Raw genomic sequence first — 10,238 nt, forward strand, 5'->3', positions numbered from 1 at the left:
TTTGCCTTTGGGAGCAGGATTCAGAAGGAGGACGTGGGTGAGCAGTAGAATATAGAAGAATGATGCGATAAGAATGTGTTGTGCACATATATAAAAATTAATGCTCAATTTAATGATTTGAATATAATTAAATTGCATATTCATTCTTGTGAATGAATGCAAAAATGATTAATTATTAAAACTGAACATTCTTAAATTCTAGAGCACATTTTAGGGTAGAAAGGAATAGCCTTGTCTTTTTACTAACTATGAAACTAACTTATGAAACATCAAAGCACACATTCTCTATGGATGTCAGCGAACTTCACCATGGATCTCAGTGTTCATAATAGTTTTCCTGCCCATTCTGGGTTTTTTCTCCAACTCATCAATATTTATTAAAACACCATTCACAATACTGAAGATATGGAAACTATTATCTGTCAGATAACAAAGCATAGGAATCTATTATAAAAATGTATGTTTTTTTTTTAACTATAAAGGAAAACAGGGTTATATTATCTGCAAAAAAATGGTGCAGCCATACATAATTATGCTAAGCAAATTAAGATAATTACTTAAAGAAAAATATACTTTCTCTACCGTTTGGATTCTAGATTTTAGGAGATATATAGAAATAAAAGTCATATATGCTATATAATTCTATGAAAATTGGAGAAGCAAAAGATGCTGCTTAGCTAAGAAATTCAGAAACTTACTAATGATTATATTCACAATTAATATTAAATTAAAAGGACAAGTATATTCTCAGTGTTGAATCTAGAGGTTAGCACAGGCAAAATAGCCGACATCTGATAAAACAGAGTGTATAAGGCAAGCAAGCACATGTCATTATTTCCTAACTGTATGTTTTTGCAAAACTATCTTGTTATCTCAAAATTTTAGAAGATGATAAAAGCTAGTTCTCATGGAATGGAGTGAGGGGGGTAAAAGCCTCCTCAATCAAGCTGTCAAAGATTTGTAGGGCTGGGAGCAGAATTTATATTAGAAATTATATTTTCCATTACTATCTGATAAGACTGAGGATTGAAAATGTGCAATTAAATTGGTGTGTTGGAATTTGATCAGGAAGTCAAACAAATGAGAATTGCCATAGAGTTTGACCAACATGTACGATTATTTTCAATTATAATGAAACAATGTAAGAACAGGCATATCATATAAAATAATTTATATTAATTGGGGCAGTTATTGTGATGATTCATATATTTCAGTTTCCATTATGGTAAACATTTGTTTTTAATGACATGTACCTCTCACAGTTAATCATGTTAAATACAAAGTTCATATGATTATATATCTAATAGGGCAGTTCTACATAACTAGAGTGTCTAAAATATTGGAAGAATTTTTAAATGAGTCTGAAGAAAACCTCAGAAATGTACAGAAATAACAAAATTACCTTAGTAAACTCTATGACTTCCATGATTTTAATACTCTTTTATCAAATAACAATTCAAAATGAATTTGTATTTTTCTTCTTTTCAAACAGATATAAAAACAAAACTGTAAGGGTAAATTTACTTATATGTGATTATAAAAAAAAAAACTAAAAATTCAAAATACTCTGTAAAGCTAAAACAGTCTGAAAATGGTTCTCTCTAAACAAAAAACTCTAGATTATTTGATAAATCACTTTCATATACATATATAAAATCCTCTGTTATTTCTCTTTTCCCTTTGGGCTTATTGCATTTGTGAGACTGATATCACACTCCTTTTATACTGAAAGCTATTTTCCAGCTGTTAGTTGATATTTCCCTGATAGCTTTTTTTTCAAACACCAAAAAAAAAAAAAAAAAAAAAAGAAGAAGAAGAAAAAACATGCAAGTTGCAGCAATCTAAATGTCCATGTATAACCTCATGCTTAATGCTTTTTAAATGTAATTACTCATAACTAAAAATGTTTCTCTCCTTCTGACTGAACACATTTAGTGAATAATACAAAGCATGTTATACTACATTGCCACTGGAAACCAATCTCCATGCAGCACAACTCTGCAAGTTTTATTTACTTTATTTCCATAATTCCACTATAACCTTTGAACAATATAATATACTTGGTGGACATCAAAAAGATTTTTAAAATTAGTGAAACTTTAGAAGGAACAAGTAAAACAACCACTAAGGGACAGTGACAGCACATTAGAATCAGATAGGAGAAGTTGAAGATCTCTCTTGTTGAATAATACGAAATTATTAATAGGGTCACCCTCTGGGAAACTAGAGGTCATATTTTAAGCAATTATGACTCTTTGAAGCTTAAATCCTATTAGGTGAATGATTCTGCTTTTGTCACCTTTCCTCTGTTTAATTTTTTTCTTTTCTCCCTTATATGATATGCTCATCCATAAATAGTAATTGCTTAAATCTATGCTATGCACATACCATTATTTTCTCAGGAGTCAAAATTGTCCTCATTTTGATGAATTATTTTATGGTCAACTTGACTGATAAAAGTGACAGCCAGTACTTGGTATAGGATTATTTTCAATCAATGAAATAGTTATTTTCTATGTTTTGAGAGAGATTGCACTAATTATTTTCTCTCACAGAGGTTCGGCACTTTGGCAAGCATTAGGTGTTCCCACTGTGCCGGTAAAGTTTTTATCTGGAGAAGAGCAGCATGAAGAAGTTCAATGAGTGAGGACAGCCTGCACACCGGCCTACAAGTTTCATTCATATGAGGACTGACTACATGCATGGAGAGAAGACAGTGAGAGCAAAGTCCATGCCTATTCATCTGTATTCTTTATTTTCCAATGTGAAACATCTTAATTCTAAAGTTGCTACAAAACTTACAAATGAGTTCTTCTATGCACATTTGTATCTCCAGTCTGGGGCTTTGAGTTGAGAGATAAACTGACATTATTTGATTCTGTGGCCTTTATACTTTTGTAGATCCATACTACTTTGCTAACATAAGTCTTCACAATTCCTATGGCCTACAGTGATCTCTGTCTATGGAATGGAGCAAACCAGTTCTCCTATAAGGTCCTTTCTCATGTCTCATTTATGTCTCTCTTATTTATGTGTCTATGATTATTTCATAATAAACATTCATAAACACACACCTAGGTTCGTACAAATTTCTCCATAGCTGCAGTATACATGTAGGAATATTGATGGAACACAGATGGAGAAATATTAAAGCATTAGATGGTAGATAACAGCTATAAGTAGATTAGTCCTACAAATCATGTTAGCAGTATGAGCTTATCATTTGTAACACATCATGCCTAGTGCAGTGACTAAAGACAAAGTTATAAGCATATTTCTAGTATACGCTCACAACAAGTATGAGCTGGGACTATATGAGTATTTTTCTTGAAAGACTTATCCAAACTTTTATTGTGGCTGCACAGAGGAGAAACCACAAATATTCCTTGAGCAGTCCTTGATGTAAGATACTATATGAGAAATATGTACATAGTGTTCAGCTTTATGTGGTGTCTTATCTTCCACTAAGTTGAGGTGATTGTGGAAATTAACTCCAAAATTAATATTAAGAAAGGAGATTTTCTTTTGGTTTTGACAAAGACAGCAAGCAAGCAAACAAAACATTCTCTACTCATTAAGCATAGAGTATTATATGGAATACCATAACCTGCATGTACATATCATTGGGAGATTACCATTTTCATTTATGGTGTTCATTTACTATTGTCTTAATCATTTTTTTCCTTTTTCCAATTTTTTTAGGTATTTACTTCATTTACATTTCAAATGCTATCCCCAAAGTCCCCTATACCCCCCCCCGCACTCCCCTACCCATCCTCTCCCCCTTCTTGGCCCACCTGTTAACCTGTACTGGGGCATATAAAGTTTGCAAGACCAAGGCTGCCTCTCTTCCCAATGATAGCAGACTAGACCATCTTCTGCTACATATGCAGCTAGAGACATGAGCTCTGGGGGTGCTGGTTAGTTCATATTGTTGTTCCACCTATAGGGTTGCAAACCCCTTCAGCTCCTTGGGTACTTTCTCTAGCTCCTCTATTGGGGTACCTATGTTCCATCCGATAGCTGATTGTGAGCATCCACTTCTGTGTTTGCCAGGCTCTGGCATAGCCTTACAAGAGACAACTATATCAGGATCCTTTCAACAAAATCATGGTGGTGTATGCAATAGTGTCTGCATTTGGTGGCTGATTATGGGATGGACTCCTGGGTGGGGCAGTTTTTGGATGGTCTATCCTTTTGTCTCAGCTCCAAACTTTGTCTCTATAACCCCTTCCATGGGGGTTTTGTTCCCAATTCTAAGAAGGGGAGAAGTGTTCACATTTTGGTCTTCATTCTTCTTGAGTTTCATGTGTTTTACAAATTGTATCTTGGGTATTCTAGGTTTCTGGGCTAATATCCACTTATCAGTGAGTACATATTATGAGAGTTCTTTTGTGATTGGGTTACCTCACTCAGTATGATACCCTCCAGATCCATCTATTTGCCGAGGGATTTCATAAATTCATTGTTTTTAATAGCTGAGTAGTACTCCATTGTGTAAAGGTACCACATTTTCTGTATCCATTCCTCTGTTGAAGGACATCTCCGTTCTTTCCAGCTTCTGGCTATTATAAATAAGGCTGCTATGAACATAGTGAAGCATGTGTTTTTATTACCACTTGGGACATCTTCTGGATATATGCCCAGGAGAGGTATTGCTGGATCCTTCAGTAGTACTATGTCCAATTTTCTGAGGAACCACTAGTCTGATTTCTAAAGTGGTTTTACAAGCTTCCAATTCCACCAACAATGGAGGAGTGTTCCTCTTTCTCCACATCCTCACCAGCATCTGCTGTCACCTGAATTTTTGATCTTAGCCATTCTGACAGCTGTGAGGTGGAATCTCAAGGTTGTTTTGATTTGCATTTCCCTGATGATTAAGGATATTGAACATTTTTTGAGGTGTTTCTCAGCCATTCGATATTCCTCAGTTGAGAATTCTTTGTTTAGTTCTGTGCTCCATTTTTATTTATTGGGTTATTTGGTTTTCTGGATTCCGTCTTCTTGAGTTCTTTATATATATATTGGATTTTAGTCCCTATCTGGTTTAGTATTGGTAAAGATCCTTTCCCAATCTGTTGGTGGCCTTTTTGTCTTATCGACAGTGTCTTTTGCCTTACAGAAGCTTTGCAATTTTATGAGGTCCCATTTATCAATTTTCGATCTGATAGCACAAGCCTTTACAGTTCTATTAAGGAATTTTTCCCCTGTGCCCATATCTTCAAGGCTTTTCCCCACTTTATCCTCTATTAATTTCAGTGGCTCTGGTTTTATTTGGAGTTCCTTAGTACAAGGAGATAAGAATGGATCAATTCTCATTCTTCTATATGATAACCGCCAGTTGTGCCAGCAACATTTGTTGAAAATGCTGTCTTTTTTCCACTGGATGGTTTTAGCTCCCTTGTCAAAGATCAAATGACCATAGGTGTGTGAGTTCATTTCTGGGTCTTCAATTCTATTCCTTTGGTCTACTGGTCTGTCGCTATACCAATACCATGCAGTTTTTATCAAAATTGCTCTGTAGTACAGTTTTAGGTCAGGCATAGTGATTCCCCCAGAGATTCTTTTATCATTGAGAAAAGTTTTTGCTATCCTAGGGTTTTTGTAATTCCAGATGAATTTGCAAAAAAATATGGAACGCTTCACAAATTTGCACGTCATCGTTGCGCAGGAGCCATGCTAATCTTCTCTGCATAGTTCCAATTTTAGTATATGTGCTGCCGAAGCAAGCACTATTGTCTTAATCTTAATATATTCACATAATTTTTTCTATGTAGAGCAGAATGTGTCCCGAATAAAAAGCGCATTTCAATACTTTTTTTCTGCTCTTGAAAAATACCAAGGTGAAAAGAGTATTACTAACACTTGAGTAAATAATTCTCATGATATAAAACATTGAGGTGATACAACATGAAAAATGCATTTCAGCATTAAGTAAAATCATGTGAAAAATTGACTCTATAAAATTACTATAACGATTTCTTTGAATATCTATAATTGTTAAATAATATTTTGTTAAAAACAATTCACCAAGATTAATACAGAAATTTGGTCAGTTTTCTCTAACCATATTGATGAATATTGACTCAAGTTGTCATTAGGAAAAGAAACTATAAAGCATAAATGAAATGAGGTAAACAATGTCTACAATCCTGTAATAGAACAATTAAACATATTTTTGTTTCCTTATTAACCATATGCTTACCTTGATCTACAGTAAGATTGCATGTTCATTTGTATAGTTGTAGAAGTATTCTAATTTATTTGCACATACTTGAGTGGAATAGAGCAAAACTTCCTCCTGTAATCCCTTTTAGGGTCAAGTATGAATTTCTGCCAGTCTCATTATCCTGTTTCCCAATATGAATTATCCCTGATGTGACTAAACATCCCTCTACATCTTCAATGATCAGTAGAAATAAGGAGCACCAACATGTTCATTATTCTCTTTCCCATACTTGAAACATACAGTTAAATCTTTTCTCTTCTTTCTCCTCTGATTAAAATGATTACATCTTGGAATATTTCCTTTATAAGTTGGCTGAAGGACATTAAAGAGTCTCATGTTCCAAACAAAGGTATAACCAATGGAGTAAAGGCATTCGTGTATTCCTTTTCACTCCCCTCATGTATTTATTAGTCGTTTCACAATAGGCATGCTTAATGTTTTTTTCATTTGTGATAATAATATTTATAAAATTTTTCATATTGATATATTTGGAAAATTAAGACAAAATTGAGCACAAGAAAATATTCTAAAAATTAAAAAATATATCATTTCATATCTAATTATGTTATTAATTTCCTAAACTTTCTGCCTTAAACAGAAATAACATGACAATTCAGTATGGTATAGAAGTTGATTGAATAACTTAACTACTGATGTCCTGTTTACTGCATAACTTCCTTCTTTGTTCTTTCTAAAGAAATGTATTTAACCCTATTTAGGCAATATTTACATAGAATCTACAAGATCTAAGGAACCTGTTTATAGCCAGAACATGTGTAATTAACAGTTCACTTATGAATACAAAAATACTTTTAAAATAAATTATTTGTTTGGGCTGGTAAAATGTTCAACATGTAAAAATCATTTAGTGCTAAATATGATTAAGTTCTAGCTACAGAAAGGAAAAATACTTTGGAGGGAATATCTAAATCAGGTAATCCGTTTTTTAATAATCTTTTCATGTTGAGACATGCATACACAAACATGCATATGATCAAAAATGATGAATATAAAAATAGTTTCCAAATAACAAATTATTGACTGTTTAAAAGGTACCTTGATCAAACCTTTTTAAATGGTAACAAGCAGCTATTTCTTTAATGGAAAAAAAAACATGCTATTAAATATCATGCTTACATTTCCTAGTTTTAGATTTAAATACTTACTCTCAATGTTGGTATTTTAAAATAGCTAAGAGAATTCCTATCTTTATATCCTCAGGAACTTTTTTTTACACAATGGAAAAAACATTATAGTTATTTAAAATGTATCCCTACTGATAACTCTCACGAGTTATGAGGGTTAATGGATCTGTTCTTACAGTTTCTAAATAAAATGTATCCCCTTAGATGATGGTTACAATTTCTTAATTAAGAACCCACTAAAGTGCTTTTCAAATGTACATAATTTATTCCCTTTATTTTATTGAACTGGGGATTGTGCCAATGAATAAAACATCATATTCTCAGGAAAATGGAAACTAATATTTTAAAACTTAATGGAAAATATCATTTTTGAACTTATTTTAATAATAAATCCATAATGTAAAGAAGAGAAAATTGAGACGATATGAAATTTGACTTTTAGTAAAGAACAATGACTGAAATCCAGGATTATTTCTTCCTAAAGAAAGTACTTCATTGTGGGGTGTAGCTCAGGGATATATCACTTGCCTAACATAACATGCCCAACACTAAGGACTTGGTTCACTACACTGTTCTGGAGGATGGAGGAGAGACAGACAGACGGACTGATAGATAGACAGATATAGAGAAAGAAAGACAGAAATAGACAGAGATGGAGAGACAGAGAGTCAGTGATGGGCAAGTTGGATGTTATGGCATTGCAAATATTGTACATGTTTAAGAATATTATTATTCCAATTGTGTTTTTTTAATAGGGAATCATTTTACTACTTCCAGTTATACATGATAAAGTGAAGTGTAATAAATAGGAATGACAGATATTAGATATTCACTAAGGTGCTTCCTTTTAGGAGAAGTAATGAGCGAAAGACTCTGGTATATAACATCAAACAACAGCTTGGTGCTTATGTAGACCTTTGATTCATAGATTATTTTGGAATGAATTTCTTCCATTAAGAAACTTCTGAAGATGACTACTTCTCCCTAGTAACAACTGCTGGATTTCTCACAGACTTGCCTTAACACTGGCTAGTTCTGTAAGAAGTGTATGCCAAAGCAGCTCTCAATCAGATGCACCACTTTTAGACCATAGAGTAAAGTTCATTATTATTTGAAAAATAAATGATCTAAAAAGCCAGTGTATGGTGCTATTAAATCAAAATGACATTTCAACAGCTATTTTTTGTTTGGTAAGTTTAGTGGTTGATTCCTCAATTTTATTTGAATTCAGTTCAACTGTTGACACTTATAATGAATTTGGGTCACGTCCTCTTTGTCGTATGGTAACATATAAATTAATAAAATATGTGATCATTAACAACGTACAATCAAGACAACATTATTCCATCACTACTGAAAACAGTTTGGAATTTTGAAATTGTCAACTACAAAGTGCTTATTACTTAGCTCTTCAACTGCAAGGTAAATTGACAAGCAAATCAAAGTCAGCATGCAGTAGCAACATATCCTCACCCCTATGGCATTATCTACAAAATCAAAGATATAAAATTAACCTAGATATTCAGAAATAAATGCATTAATAAAATAAGTATGGCATAGATACAGCATGTTTCTACTTTCAGATAAATAGGTGGAAGGAGATCATTGGGTTAAGAAGCATAAACCAAGCTGGGCGGTGGTGGCGCACGCCTTTAATCCCAGCACTCGGGAGGCAGAGGCAGGGGGATTTCTGAGTTCAAGGCCAGCCTGGTCTACAAAGTGAGTTCCAGGACAGCCAGGGCTATGCAGAGAAACCCTGTCTCAAAAAACCAAAAAAAAAAAAAAAAAAAAAAAAAAAAGAGGCATAAGCCAGATTCAGAATGACAATAATTGACTGTTGAGTGCTAGCTCTTAATGATCATTTTCTTTACTTCATCTAAGGGTGAAAAAAAAAAATTGTGGACGAAACAAGATCAAATATGTAAGAGCCAGGATTGGAGAATAGTGGAATGGAACAGTGTATGTTGATATGGTATGCCTGTTGCAATGTAACTCACCATCACAATGGGTGTTTGCTGATGGGATGCATATACTTGCTACCATGAATAGAAGAGAGGCTCATGAGCCTCCATCTTTTATTATGTGTCTCTGGACAACTAGTAGTTGCTGAGAGAACAGTCGCCACTTTGTTTAAGGATGTAGTCATTTATAAGTGCCCATGTTCAAGTAAACAAACCTCCACACATGATCATGCATGTAATCATTATTAAACTCAGAACATTGGAAAAAAGTTACAGGGTTATGAGTGGGGAGAGCCTTGTGCAGAACGACAGCATAGGGAAAAACATGTGGATGAGAGAGTGCAATGAGGTCAAAATTACCAAATATATATGAAATTGTCAAAGAGTAAAGAAATATTTTAAAAGTATATGTGAGGTTGTATGTTTGGTAGATGTTGTCTGACAGTTACTACAAAGCAGAGAAATATTTGTAAATCACTAGATCCATTTGATTTGTCTTTGCATTTCCAAGTTTCTTTGTAAGTAGTCATGTAGAATCACTAAGAAAAGCATTATTAATAACTTAAAAAAGTAGGAAACAAAAGACAATAAAAGTTTCGTTCAGGCCTTACTGAAATTAGGATCATGTTATGGCATCTTGGGGAAAGCTGTCATACATAACACTGTGTTATAAAAAATTGAACTGCAGAAGTAACATTTTCTTATTCATTTTGTACAAATACTATAGGTCTACTATCTATACATATATATGAAAATATTTGAACTCAGTGGTAAATAAGAACATTAGTATAGGGACATGATTCTGCTTAGTGGGAAGCAGAAATCAAATGGTTAATTATAGTTTGAAACTGAAGATAAAAGTACAGTTCCAATAATCCTGAAATAATACCTGCTTACCATAAA

The 10,238-nt window shown here is 33.4% G+C and overlaps 1 non-coding gene across 1 annotated transcript; it reads right to left on the bottom strand.

The window, feature by feature from the left end:
- Positions 1-5,626: 5,626 nt before the first annotated feature.
- On the bottom strand, positions 5,627-5,733 carry LOC115065034. The gene has a single exon (XR_003844836.1). It is a non-coding gene; the product is annotated as a U6 spliceosomal RNA (small nuclear RNA).
- Between the last annotated feature and the right edge of the window lie 4,505 nt (positions 5,734-10,238).

This window comes from Mus pahari, chromosome 11, assembly GCF_900095145.1.
Source record: "Mus pahari chromosome 11, PAHARI_EIJ_v1.1, whole genome shotgun sequence".
NCBI classification, from domain to species: domain Eukaryota; kingdom Metazoa; phylum Chordata; class Mammalia; order Rodentia; family Muridae; genus Mus; species Mus pahari.